Below are 14,543 nucleotides of genomic sequence, written 5' to 3'. Positions count from 1 at the left end.
TACTTACGAATGTACCCATGGGGCTAGAGAAAGTGTCCTTGCTGTTTCACCTTGTCACCATGCCTGCACATCCCATAATATACTGGACATCTTATTAAAGCAGACCCATCCCCAGCTGACTCGGACTACGAGTTTTCTCCTCCACCCCCAGAGACCCCTCACTTATCTAGACGGGTCTTCTCTATTGGGAATCAGTGTGAAGTCCTGTAATAAGCCAGAGACTCCTCCTTCTCCTTGGTCAGTACCTGATGGGTGTGGGTGGGGAGTTTGTGTGGGAGTCTTTACTTGTCAGCAGAGCTCCCACAGGAACAGTGTTGGGTCCAAGTAATTTCACCCATTTTTCAAAATCCATGATCATAATGTAGCTTAGGGGTGCATTTTTGCATGCACTGGGCCTCTGTGTGACAGTCTTCATTTTTTCTGGGATGCTCTCTTCTATCTAAGAGAACTGACAAGGTAGCACTTTAATCAAGTTCCTTTATTGTAAAGGGTTGTTTTGACGATCTTGGGTTTTTTGGTTTCCCATATAAAGTTGAGTATTGTTCTTTCAAGCTCTGTGAAGAATTGTGTTGGGATTTTGATGGGGATTGCATTGAATCTGCAGATTGCTTTTGGTAAGATTGCCCTATGAGCATGGGGGAATCTTTCCATTTTCTGGTATCTTCTTTGATTTCTTTCTTTAAAGACTCAAAATTCTAGTCATACAAGTCTTTCACATGTGTGGTTAGTGTTACCCCAAGATATTTTATTTTGTTTGTGGCTATTGTAAAGTGTGATGTTTCTCTGATTTCTTTCTCATCCCATTTACCATCTACATATAGCAGAGTTACTGATTTTTTTTTTTTTTTAGTTAATCTTGTATCCAGCCAGTTTGTTGAAAGTGTTTTTCAGATGTAGGAGTTCCCTAATAGAATTTTTGGGTCATAATGTAAACTATCATATCATCTGCAAATAGTGCAAGTTTGAATTCTTCTTTTCCAATTTATATTCCCTTGATCTGTTTTTATTGTCTTATTGCTCTAGCTAGAACTTCAAATACAATATTGAGGAGATACGGATAGAGTGTACTCCCTTGTCTAGCTCCTGATTTTAGAGGAATCACATTGAGATTCTCTCCATTTAGTTTGATGTTGGCTGTTGGCTTGTTGTATATTGCCTTTATTATGTCGAGATTAAGTTCCTGTTATCCCTGATCTCTCCCAGACCTTTACAATGAAGGCGTGTTGGATTCTGGTGATGGCGTTTTCATCATCTAGTGAGATGACCATGTGGTTTTTCTTTTCAGTTTGTTTATATGGTGGGTTACATTGATGGGTTTTCTTAGGTTGAACCATCCCTGCATCTCTGCTATGAAGCCTACTTGATCTTGTTCATGATGGATGATTTTTCGGATATATTCCTGGATTCAGTTTGCCAGTATTTTATTGGATAGTTTTGCATCAATGTTCATGAGGGAGATTGGTGTGTAGTTCTTTTTCTTAGTTGTGTCTTTGTGTTGTTTGGGTAACAAGGTAATTGTAGCCTCAGAATGAGAGTTTGGCAATGACCCTTCTGCTTCTATTGTGTGGAACCATTTGAGGAGTTTTGGAATTAGCTCTTCTTTGAATTTCTGGTAGAATTCTGCCCTGAAACCCTCTGGACCTGGGCCTTGTTTTTGGTTGGGAGATATTTGATTACTGTTTATTTCATTAGCGGTTATAGGTCAATTTAAATTGCTTATTTGTTCTTGATTCAATTTGGTGATACCTATCCAGAAAATTGCCCATTTCCTTTAAAATTTCCAATTTCATGGGGTACAGGTTTTCAAAATATGAGCTGATGATTCTCTCGATTTCCTCAGAGTCTGTTATTATAGCCCCCTTTTCTTTTCTGATTATTTTAATTTGCATATTCTCTCTCTAGCCGTTTGGTTAGTTTGGATACAGGTTTTTCTATCTTTTTGATTTTCTCAAAGAACCAATTCTTGATTGATTCTTTGCATTGCTTTCTTTGTTCCTTTTTATTGTTTTTTTTTAGATTTTATTTATTTTTTATGTATACAACATTCTGCTTCCATGTATATCTACACACCAGAAGAGGGCACCAGATCTTATAATGGATGGCTGTGAGATACCATGTGGTTGCTGGGAATTGAACTGAGGACCTCTAGAAGAGCAGTCGGTGCTCTTAACCTCTGAGCCAACTCTCCAGCCCCTTTTTATTATTTTCATTTAAAAAATTTAATTACTACTAATTTTTACATATCCAAGCCCCATTCCCTGTCCCTCCTATCCCCCCAAATTCCCCACCAACCCCCCAACACATCCCCCAACTCATACCCAGGGATAGTGAGGCTCTCTTCCAGTGACCTTCAATGTCTGTCATATCATTTGTGGGGAAGGCCTAGGCCCTCCATCTTTGTTTCTACTTTATTAATTTCAGCCCTCAATTTGATTATTTCCTGGCATCTACTCCATCTTGGTGTGTTTGCTTCACTTTGTTCTAGAGCTTTCAGCTGTGCTGATAAATCTCTAGTGTCTCCAGTTTCTTCATGTGAGCACTTAGTGCTATATGAACTTTCCTCTTATCACTGCTTTCTAAGTGTCCCATAAATTTGGGTATGCTGTTCCTTAATTTTTATTGATTTCTAGGAACTATTTAATTTTTTTTCATTTCTTCCTTGAATCAGGAGTGATGCAATTGAGCATTGTTCAGTTTCCATGAGTTCTTAGGGTTTCTGCATTGTGTGTTATTGTTAAATTCTAACTTTAAGCCATGGTGACTCGATAAGCTACAGGGGGTTATTCCAATGTTTTTGTATCTATTGAGGTTTGCTTTGTTGTAGAGTATATGGTGGATTTTAGAGAAGGTTCCATGTGGCATTAAGAAGAAGGTATGTTCTTTTGTGTTTGTATGGAATGTCTGTTAAACCCAATTGAGTCATAATTTCCCTTATTTCCTTTATTTCTTTCTTAAATTTCTGTCTGGTAGTCCTGTCTGGTGAGAGTGGGATGTGGAAGTCTCCCACTATAAGTATGTGGGTTTTCATGTGCTATTTAACTCAAGCAACAGTCCTTTTACAATTGTGGGTGCCTTTGTATTTGAAGCATAGATGTTTAGAGTTGAGACTTCACCTTGACAGATTTTTCCTGTGATAAATATGAACTTACTTACTTCATCTCTTGATTCATTTTACTTTGAAGTCTAACATGTTAGATAATAGAATACCCATACAAGCTTTTTGTTAGGACCATTAGATTTAAATTCTTTTCCCAACCCTGTACTCTGAGGTAACATCTGTCATTTAAGTTGTAGTGTGTCTCTTGTATGCTGCTTAAGGATGGATTCTGTCTTCATATCCACTCTGCTGCCCTGTGTCTATTTATAGGTGAAACAAGACCACTGATATTAAGGAATCTTAGTGACCATAGATTGTTCTTTTTAGTTACTTTTGGGTTTTAGGTGGTGGTTGTACTGTGTATGTTTCCATCTTTTTTTTTTTTTTGGCTTTTGGTAATGTGAGATTATATATTGCCTATGTTTTGTGAGTATAGCTAATTTTCTGGAGTTGGTGTTTTCCTTCCAGTACTTTCTCTAGGACTGGATGGGTGATATGTATTCTTTGAATCTGGTTTTGTCATGGAACATCTTGTTATTCTACGCAATTGTGATTGAAAGCTTTGCTGATTGTAGTTCTGTGCTGGCATCTGTGATCTCTTAGTGTTTGTAGACCATCTATGCAGGACCTTCAAAGCCTTTCCGAGATTCCACTGAGAAGTCAGGCATAATTCTGATATGTCAGCCTGTGTATGTTACTTGGCCTTTTTCCTTAGCAGCTCTTAATATTCTTTCTTTATTTTGTTTGTTTGGTATCATTATTATAATGTGTCAAGGGGAGTTTTGTTTTGTTTTCTTTTGTTTTGTCAAGTCTATTTGGAGCTCTGTAAGCTTCTTGTACTTTCACAGGCATGTCCTTCTTTAGGTTGAGGAACTTTTCTTCTATGGTTTTGTTGAATATGTTTTCTGCACCTTAGAGCTGAGCTTCTTCAACTTCTCTTATACCTATTATTCTTAGCTTTGGTATTTTCACGGTGTCCCATATTGCCTGGATATTTTGTGTCAAGGATTTGTTGGACTTAACATTTCTTTGTTCAATGAATCTGTTTCCTCTAGTGTATCTTCAACACCTGAGATTCTCTCTTCCATCTCTTGTGTTCTGTTGGTTAGGCTTGCATCTGTAGTTTCTGATCCTTACTCAGATTTTCTATTTCCAGCATTCCCTCATTTTGTGTTTTCTTTATTGTCTCTGTTTCAGTTTTCAAGTCTTGAACTGTTTGAATTGTCTCCTTCACCTGCATGATTGTGTTTTCTTGGCTTTCCTGGCTGTCTTTAAGAGATTTGCTGATTTCTTGCAATTTTTTGTCTTTTGTTCCATTTCTCTAAGGGATTTTCACATTTCTTCTTTAAGGGTCTCCATCATCTTCATAAAGTTGTTTTTATGGTCATTCTCTTCTGTTCCATCTGAGTTGGGATGGTCAGGTCTTCTTAGTGTAGAACCCCTAGACACTGGTGGTATCATATCACTCTTTATGTTGTAGAATGTGTTCTTAATCTGTCTCTACCCATCTCTCCATCCAGTGGGTGAAGATATGGCCTCCATCGATAGACACAGGCCCAAGATTCAGAAGGCAGAAGATGCAGTGTTGTATGGTTTGGGCTTCCCCCAGGTCTCTGGAGATTTGGGTCTTCAACGAGGAGGGAAAGGAGAAGGCCCAGCAATCACCTCTCTGAGTGGGTACAGGACCAAGGCTTTGATGGCAGCAGATGCAGTGCTGGATGGTTTCGGGCTCTCCACAGGTCTCTCTCATAGTGGGTGGGGGCCCAAGTCTCAAATGGCAGCAGATGCAGTGCTGGATGGTTTGGGCTTCCCCCAGGTATCTGGAGATTTGGTATGAAGACCAGGCAATGTGCCCTGGTCAAGGCCTCCAACAAGGGGGAAAGGAGAGGGCAGGTGCTCACCTCTCTCAGTGGATGGGGAAGCCAAGGCTCTGGTGGGGGCAGATTCTGGTTGGTTTGTGCTCCCTCCTGGCAACATTCTTAGGAGGGTATTTGTGCTGCCTCTAGAGCCACAGGGTTCCACAAGGTGGGTGACATGGGACTTTTCTTCCTTTTGTGGCTGTGGATACCATTCAGCACTGCCTTCTTGGCTTCCAAGGACTTTACTTTCAGCTTTCCTAGGGTAAGAACTTCCTTTTTCACTTTTGTGACATCTTGGCAAAAAGCATAATTTAAAAATTTTAAAGAAAAAGAAAGACTACAGACAAAGCCCTTAATTGGTAAGTCCATAGTGGGTCAATGAAATGCAATGGAGGTCTGAGAACATGGGTACACGAAAGAAATTAATGTGAAACTTGGGGTTTCCATCCCATAACAAGAAGACTTGGGGTTTCCATTTCTACAACAAGAAGAGGAAAAGTGAAGGGTTGTGCCGGAAATAGTCTGTAGTCTAAGACAATGAGAGAAAAGAGCTGCGAAGAGCATGGGGCAGAGGTTGTGTCTGCACCATCTCTCAGGCATCACCATCCCTCGGGCGGTGCCATCCCTCAGGCTTCACCATCCCACAGGCATCACCATCCCTCGGGTGGTGCCTCCCACAGGCTTCACCAGGGAGAGGGCTCAGGGAGAGTATTCTCCATGATCTAAGCACTCAGGAAGACACTCACTATGACACCCTGTAATATCTTCATTCAATAAACACTTGAGTAGCTTGGTAGTTTCTGAACCCTGTCATCTTCAGGGTGTGGTGAAGTACACCTGTAGCTGGCCCTTAGGAGGCGTGGTTACAGTGTCTCCCTACAGTGTTGAGTACTTACAGACATATAAAACATTGTCTTTTTACTTCACAAAGTTTTATTCTAAATAGAAGACAACTAATGGGTAAAATGTTTCCACAGAGGTGACAGGACTTGTAGTGACAGGGCAGGGTAACCAGAAGTGAGGAACACCTTCCTGGGGCTCCAGAGAGGAGATAAAGCAAGAGCCACTAGAAGCTAGTTCTACTCCAAGAATCCTCTAAGCTCAATTTCCTGCAGTGAGTGAGCCACCTGTTCACAGCCTTAGAGGACAATCTATGACTTAGCATGGGTGACTGTGACCTGAGTGGGCCTCAGAAAGCAGCACACAGATAGGGCATGACTAGCATGCAGCACCCAGGGGAACAAAGATCAGGACATAATATGGAAACATCCACGACAAGGGACAAGGAACAAAGTGGTCACAGGGTGTTTATTGGTTCTTCAAAGACAACATGAGATATTTTATGATCTGGCATCCAAAAGGAATCCTGGGAAGGGGGCACCTGGATTTGAACCAGGGACCTCTTGATCTGCAGTCAAATGCTCTACCCCTGAGCTATACCCCCACCTGTCTGTAAATGTCTCACAGACACTCAGATCTTGCATGGCCACTCCCTGGCAATTAACATCACAGGTACTCGATGCCATCATATTCTTCCTCTTATGAGGCCCAGCCCTGAGCTGTCTCTGCACACGAGTGTCTAAAGAATGGCTAGCATCCTTCTGTCTTGGACGCCAGCTGAAGCAGGGGCATTAAATTCAGGAAGCCTGCTGCTACAGACCTCTTCAACCCATCCAAAGGAGCTATATGAAAATACACTGGCTGCTTAGCTGACCTTGGGAGGTGAGTGGGAGGCAGAAGTAGACAATAGGGACAGTTCTCTGTCCACTGAGAACTCCTTGGTCAGACTCTCTGGGAGGGACCCAGGGTCTCATGTGTCTCTACAATCTCTGTGAACAATTCTGACTTACACACTATTAGGTATTATTCCTCTTTTCTCTGCCTTTTTGTGCTGTAGATGTGAAATAAAAAGACAGTGATTAAATTAAGAACAAAAAAACACTCCTGCTAATGACCAAGTCTACAATGATGACAAGGGACCTTTGGAGACTTTGGTGTCTGAAGCATGGCACAGGACAGTGGTTGCTAACATGTGATCAGCAAGTGACAGAGTCTTGGAGCAGGGCTTGATTGACAAAGAGCCTCTGATTTTCACCCTTGTACCTGTGTAGACTCCCTCACTGTCACAGGCCACTTGCACTGCCTCACCCAGGGATGTAGTTAGGACACATGGTACTTCTCATCTTCTGGGCTCTCCAGGACCTCTACCATCCAATTCACACAGGACTCTGTCAGGCATGATTTACCACATCCTTCCCAGGCCTACCTCAAGACACCCAGAATCCACGTGTGCCCAGCACCCTGAAGCCTTTGCTACTCAGCAATGTGTGGTAAGATGTTTTTTCTCTTTTGAATTTTTGTGCTCTTTTGAGGGTCCTGCAACCCAGCTCCCAGGTAAATTATACACAGAGTCTTATTCTTAGTTATGAATGTCAGGCCTCAGCTTGGGTTGTTGCTTTTCAGCTTTTCTTAAATCATCCCATTTACCTTTGCCCTCTGGACTTTTACCTTATTTACTTCTGTGTATCTTACTTTCCTCCTTACTCCATGGCTGCTTAGGTGGCCCCTGGCGTCCTCTCTTTGTTCTCTTTCTCTTTACTCCATGTTTTTCATAGCTTTCCTCTCAGCCTACCAGCCCTGTCTTTCCTTGATCCTGCATCACTCTTGGCCATTCAGCTCTTTATTAGGACCTCCAGCTGTATTAGACAGGCAGAGTCACACAACTTGACAGAGTTAAACAAATGCAGTATAAACAAAAGTCACACACCTTAAAATAATATTCCCCAACCGCAGTATGTGGCCTCAGGTGGAGACCCACTGTGCAGGGCTGGAGTCCTGCTCTAATTCCCTCCTGTGGTTTTGCCTCCAAGTTCCCCACCCTGGCTGTTCTCTCCCCACTGTTGTGGAATATTACTTTAACTAAGCAATGATGTGTTGCATTTGTTTGTGTTGTGTTATATTCCTTTAACCATGTAAAGGTTGTTGCATTTGTTTGAGTTGCATTTAACTGGGCAAAGATGTGTTGCATTTGTGGTGCATTTGTTTAATTATGTAAAGATGTGTTTATGTTTTAGCTTACCTGCCTAAGGCACCTGATTAGTCTAATAAAAACCTGAGTGTCCAATAGCTAGGAAGAGGAGGGCTGGGCGAGGCTGGTGAGCAGAGAGAATAAATAGAAGAAGGCGAGAGGAGAGGACAGGGGAGAAAGAGAGGGAGACCCCCAGAGCCAGTCATCCAGGAAGCCTGCACCAGACAGTGTGAGAAAGGAAGTAGGACATACAAAATGAAAGAAAATTAAAAAACCTAGAAGCAAAAGGCAAATGAAAAGGCAGGTTCAAATAAGTTCTAGGAAGCAGCTGGGATGAGCATGAGATAAGGCTGAGCATTCATAGCTAAGAATAAGTCTCCATGTCATGATTTGGGGACTGGCAGCCAAAAGAAAGCCTGCTACACTCCACCCGGCTCTGACCCTCAGCAGAAGCTTGTATTGGGAAATCATTTCTGGGCTTTTCACCCTCTGCTCTCCTGCCTCATCATTTTTTGATCCTATATTTGAAAGAAAAATGTTAAAATCAGAGAGATTTTAGCCCCATGCTTGACCTAATCTATCATCTCAGCATCAGCAGGGACCAGGTAGTCAGAGCTCAGCCCACAGCCTGCACTGAAGTGGCTTCAGGTATTGCTGACCTGAGAACCCTTTCTCAGGAAGCATCACAGTGAGGGTAAAAGACCACACAGAGCCAAGGATGTAAGAGAGGACAGCAGCCAGGGGATGCAGAGTGTGGAGACAGAATCAGAGAGGAAACCAGGGAGGCTATAGCAAACTTTTGTGATTGACCTAAGATGATCAGGACAATCACAGAATGCTTCTTCTTGGGAAAACATTCATTCACATTCTATCTAGTAAACATATCTCCACTGTAGATTTCATCCATAGAACAAGACTTTACCAAAGAAGTAAAACCATTACATCAACACCAGGCTCAGGAGCCTCATGGGTGAATTCCTACAAATATGTAAGCAAATAACATGAACAGAAGATTACCACAGCTCAATGCACTGTGGAGTCAGCACAACCTTAATATACAGTTTACAGAGAGGCTGTGTGTGTGTGCCTTTGTATTGTGTGTGTGTGTGTGTGTGTGTGTGTGTGTGTGTGTGTGTGTGCCTTTGTATTGTGTGTGTGTGTGTGTGTGTGTGTGTGTGCCTTTGTATTGTGTGTGCCTTTGTATTGTGTGTGTGTGCCTTTGTATAGTGTGTGTGTGTATGTGTGTGTGTGTGTGTGTGTGTGATTCTCCAGATGAGCTAATGATTTTTAGACAAATCTTTTCATGTTACTAGAAATAGAAAGCATGCAGTTGGAATTTGGTGACTACTAACCATCATCCATCCCCAGGGTGTCACAGGAGAATTCCAGAAGACTTCTGGATTCAGCAATGAATCTTCAGAGCCACTGTCACTCATTGCAGAAAAATATCCCAAGAAAGGCTCTTGTGAGACAAGGAACTTGTCTTTCAACATTCTCCAAAACTCCACTGGAGTCTGTCACTGATGTGGCAATTCACACAAGAGACAAGGGCACTGTGCCCCAGCACTGTGCGGATTTAATTCTGTGTTAGGTTTACAAAATCTCAGTCTCTCTGTAGAAAGAACTGAGGCCATCAATACAGTGCATAGTGTATGGTGTCTGCATGTCCCCTCTCTGTCTTCAGTAAAAACATCAGGCAGCTTCCCATGGTATTCACCGGACATCCAGCACCGTGAGGCTCTGCTTGGGCCTTCACACAGACCTATAACAACAGCTGCCAAGAAAGTCAGGGTCTTTGGTGGCAACTTTGTTACAAGGAGTGACATTTAAAACATGGTCACATGGGTGCCACAGCACAGATGTTACACTTTAGAACAGATGCCAGTCAGGAGCCACTACAGGCTGTGAACCAGGCCCATTAGCATTACCCCTGTGGTCTATTGAATCCATATGATCTGTGGCTCTGATATGTACCTCTAGCAGCCTGGGATCCCAAATCACCAGTTCTGATGAGCCAATTATATGTCTCCAACTGCTGGGGAATACCTTTCCAGTACCCCTCATTACATTTATTTTATTTTATTTTATAGGTTTTTTTGAGACAGGTTTTCTCTGTGTAGCTTTGGAGCCTATCCTGGCACTTGCTTCTCGATCAGCCTGGCCAAGAAGTCACAAAGATCCATCTGCCTCTGCCTCCCGAGTGCTGGGATTAAAGGCGCGTGCCACCAACGACCGGCCTCATTCCATTTTCTTTAGGGTCCATTGCCTACTGCCCCCTGCATCTGTGTTTTGACTTCCATACTCTGCTTGAGAACCACCGATGGTTGTTTATAGTTAAACACTGCATTTCTAGGTTTAGAGAACTCACTCTGTGTTCTAAAAATGCTGAGGACTTGATGAATTTGAAGACTTGAGATACAATGACCATATATACACAACCAGCTGTCACATTTTTCACACTATCACTGATGGGTGATAGCAGAGACCTGCCATCACTGCTTGGGTCCAAAGCAATATGAGACAAGAAAGTAGGTCTATACCATGAAAATGGTCACTTAGGTTCCAAAAATCACATGGAAAGGGGGCACCTGGATTTGAACCAGGGACCTCTTGATCTGCAGTCAAATGCTCTACCCCTGAGCTATACCCCCACCTTTCTGTAAATGTCTCACAGACACTCAGAACCTGCATGGCCACTCCCTGGCTGTTAGCATCACAGGTAAACTTGCCAGTTCTCTGCCATCATCTGCTTCCTCCTATGAGGCCCAGCCCTGAGCTGTCTCTGCACATGACTGCCATGTCCTCAGGAATGACTAGCATCCTCCTGCTTTAGATCCTAGCTGAGGCAGGGGCATTAAATTCAGGGGGCCTGCAGCTCTAGCCTTCTACAACCCATCCAATGGAGCCATATGCAAACACACTGCCTGCTTAGATGTCCTTTGGAAGTGAGGGGGAGGCAGGAGTAGGCAAAGGGAAAGTTTTCTGTCCACTGAGAACTCCTTGGTCAGACTCTCTGGGAGGGACCCAGTGTCTGTTGTGTCTCTACAATCTCTGTGTAAAATTCTGAATGACACACTATCGGGTGTAATTCATTCCAGTTCTATACTCTCACTGGTACCAGTGCACCCACTTAATAAACTTCATCTGAGTGGTGAAATGTTCTAATTATAAAGTTAAATTACAGATCCCCTCAGACTGCTTTCCAGGAGCAGCCAGACCTGACTGGTGAGATGCCCTCCTCAGCTCTGAAGTTTTCAGGCCCATACTTTTTCTTTGAATTTTTATTGATTCTTTTCTCATACAACGCATCCCAACCTCAGCCTCCCATCCCTCCAATGCTGCCAGTCACCCCTCATGCTCCTCCTTCCACACAAGAACCACTGCTCCTCCATTTCCCTTCAGAAAAGAGCAGACCTTTTGGTGATATCAATAAACCTGGCACAATGAGATGCAAGGAGATTAGACAACCCAATAGTAAAAAAGGTACTGAGAGCATGGGAAAGACTGAAAGACATCTTCACTCCCACTATTACGAGACCCACAAAAACCCCAAGCTAAACAACCATATATACACTGGACCTAGACAGTTCCCTGCAGGTGCCATGATTGCCTCTTCATCTCTGGGAGCCACATGAGCCCAGCTTAGTTGATGCTGTAGGCCATGTTTTCCTAGTGTACTCCACCCATCTGAAGGGGGGAAAAGCTCACATGGGTAATGCCCAACCTCCACTGCCAGCCCAGTACTGGGCTTTGTCTTCTTATTTCTGACCACATGTTCAGAAGACAGCATGGAGGAAGATAATTTATGGTATGACTTTCATTTATGGTCCCTGGACAATGGCTGTCTGTAAGGCTGAAGTGCCTGGAAATTTCAGAAGAATTCTATATCATAGTCCTTGCCTTCTCTTTAAAACCAACACAGCCAGAGAAACTGGATATATGCAACAAGAATGGAGACATTTAATAAGAGTAAGAGGGACATTGAGCATGTAACAAGAGGCAGCCACCCATCCACATGATGATGTGGTCTGTATTTCCCAGCTCTGTTTAGGACCAAAAGTGGAATAAACAGAAGACAATTTATGATAGGGGGCACCTGGATTTGAACCTGGGACCTCTTGATCTGCAGTCAAATGCTCTACCCCTTAGCTATACCCCCTCCCTGTTAGAAATGTTTAATAAGTGCTTTTCAACTTCATAGTATGTTCAACATTCCTACAACTTATACTTTATATTGGACATTATGGCACCAATGCATCCACAAACTCATCCCAGACAGGTGCCTCTCCCGTCTGCTGTTGTCATGTCAGCTCCTCCCACACACTATCAGCATGTGGGAACAGCATAACTGGGACAGAGAGACATAGCCATGACAAAGGACATTAGATTTACCTGCATGACTTCAGTTATTCCCATGCCCTCAGTGTGAAGAGATCCTGCCTAACTTCTTTGGAGAACAATGTGGGCCCTGCATGTGACTTCATCTCTCCAGCCTATGGATGATCTGTGCGTTAGCCCCTGAGGGTGGTTTCTGAGTAGATGGTAAAGATGTCTCTTCAGGCCTGAGTTTGTCATCCATGAGCTATGACAGCACAACAGGAGCACACAGAGGGTCAGGGAATGCTGAAGATGTGGTCTCTACCGTGGCCTTCAGGTCTATCACCACTACATAGACTCATTGCCATTTGTTTTCATCAACATATATGACACAATTCAATTATTGTGAAAACTCATTATTAATGTAAAACATTATTGAGAAAGAAGCACAAAGCCTCTACAAATTCTTTTCTTATTGCTCCTGTCACACAAAGGAAACCATTCTCTCTTCTCTGTGCACTTACATAAAATACATACACCATGGTATGCCTTATTCAATCAGGTCTAGACATCAATAACTATCTGACTTAATATACGCAAAGTTTATTTTCATGCTCCTTTGATTCTGTTTTCCCATTAATTTCATGTCCCAACCTTTAGTTGGTTGACCGTCTATGTTTTTATCATGATGATTTGTTAACACTGTGTATGTTGAATGTGCATCATTCTAAACAGGAAGAAGTCATCTGGTAGAACATTTGATATTCCTGAAGTTTGTCAGACTTATGGTTAAACTATGTCAATTCCTTTACACGTGTACATTTCCCACAGATCTTAAGTTCTCTATGAAATACTTTAAGAACAATTTTCCATACATAGGTCATCAGATAATGAACATTTCTTCTTTGTCTTCCAGGAGTGACCTGGGCTCCAGATCCTTTTGTTCTAGTTGACCCTAAAGGTCTGTTGGATGATAAAGGCCCTGTGACTTCCTTCACCTTCACCATGAGATGCTTCTTTACCACCATCTCTTCTGTGAGAAAGTCTCTCTTTCCCAGATTCCAAGTTCTCCAGTGTTCCTTTTTCGTTTGTTTTTTTCGAGACAGGTTTTCTCTGTGGCTTTGGAGGCTGTCCTGGAACTAGCTCTTGTAGACCAGGCTGGTCTCGAACTCACAGAGATCAACATGCCTCTGCCTCCCGAGTGCTGGGATTAAAGTCGTGCACCACCACAGCCCAGCTTCTCCAATGTTTCTTAACAAAATGACATTCCTTCTTTTGGGATATCAAGCCTTCATGTGAGAGGTAAATAGAAGTAAAACTTCTAGCCTTTGTGTCCCTCGTGTGTCCTATAATTCTTCCCACACTCTATGCTGATAATCTGGACATTTAATTTAAAGATCTTTCATGAAATAATGTAGCTGTTAGAATGAGACCAAACCCTATACATTCGTAAGTTTGGTTTGTACTTCGGGACTATTTAAGAAGGATTGGGAGGTATGGACTATGGAGTAGTTGAGTCACTGGAAGGGGGCTTTATGATTTCAAATCCCATATCAGGCCCAGTGTTACTCTCTGCCTCCTTTTTGTGGATCAGATGTTAACTGTCATTTACTACCTCTGTGTGATACCTGGTACTATACTACCCACCATGGTGATGATGGACTAACCTCAGAAATTGTAAGCAATCCCCCCTCAAATAGTGCTTTCTTTACAAGTTGCCTTGATCATGGTGTGTTCATGGCACAAGAACAGTATAGTTCTATATACTTTTCTATATAGAACAATAAGTAACACTATGATGACACATAATAGTAAGTGAGCAATTGATATCAGGGCCTGAGTTGTTGCAATGACAAACTTGACCATGCTGTTTGTTGGAGTATTATGGAAGAAGAAGGGACTTTGGTTTAGAAAAGCAGATGAATGCGTTAAGTGGGGCTTCATATGCCATGCTAATAGGAGCTTGGGAAACGGTGCTCAGAGCAATGTGGTAATAGAGGTCCAGCTCAAACAGCTTTAGAGAGGAAGAAACTTAGTCATCATGATGTTTTGGCAAAGAATGTGCCTGCTTGCCTTGTCTTAAAAATCTGCCAGTGGCTAAAGTGCAGAGTTTTGGACTAATGTTGTCAGAGGAGATTCCAAGACAGCTTGTTGTTGACTCTGGCATGTGGTATTGCTCATCACTCTTACCCAAATCAACAATGAAAAGGAGCAAGAGGGGCAAGCAAAATACAAAATGGAT

At 42.6% G+C, this 14,543-nt stretch overlaps 3 non-coding genes across 3 annotated transcripts; all 3 read right to left on the bottom strand.

Annotated features, from left to right (window-relative positions):
- Window positions 1–6,328: 6,328 nt before the first annotated feature.
- On the bottom strand, window positions 6,329–6,400 carry Trnac-gca. The gene has a single exon. It is a non-coding gene; the product is annotated as a tRNA-Cys (tRNA).
- A 4,163-nt stretch (window positions 6,401–10,563) lies between these two features.
- Trnac-gca lies at window positions 10,564–10,635 on the bottom strand. The gene has a single exon. It is a non-coding gene; the product is annotated as a tRNA-Cys (tRNA).
- A 1,436-nt stretch (window positions 10,636–12,071) lies between these two features.
- On the bottom strand, window positions 12,072–12,143 carry Trnac-gca. Its single transcript has one exon. It is a non-coding gene; the product is annotated as a tRNA-Cys (tRNA).
- Window positions 12,144–14,543: the final 2,400 nt, after the last annotated feature.

The sequence above is a fragment of the Cricetulus griseus genome, chromosome 8 (genome assembly GCF_003668045.3).
Source record: "Cricetulus griseus strain 17A/GY chromosome 8, alternate assembly CriGri-PICRH-1.0, whole genome shotgun sequence".
Lineage (NCBI taxonomy): Eukaryota > Metazoa > Chordata > Mammalia > Rodentia > Cricetidae > Cricetulus > Cricetulus griseus.
Note: the sequence above shows the minus strand (reverse complement) of the source record. Positions and strands in the feature narration are given on the sequence as shown.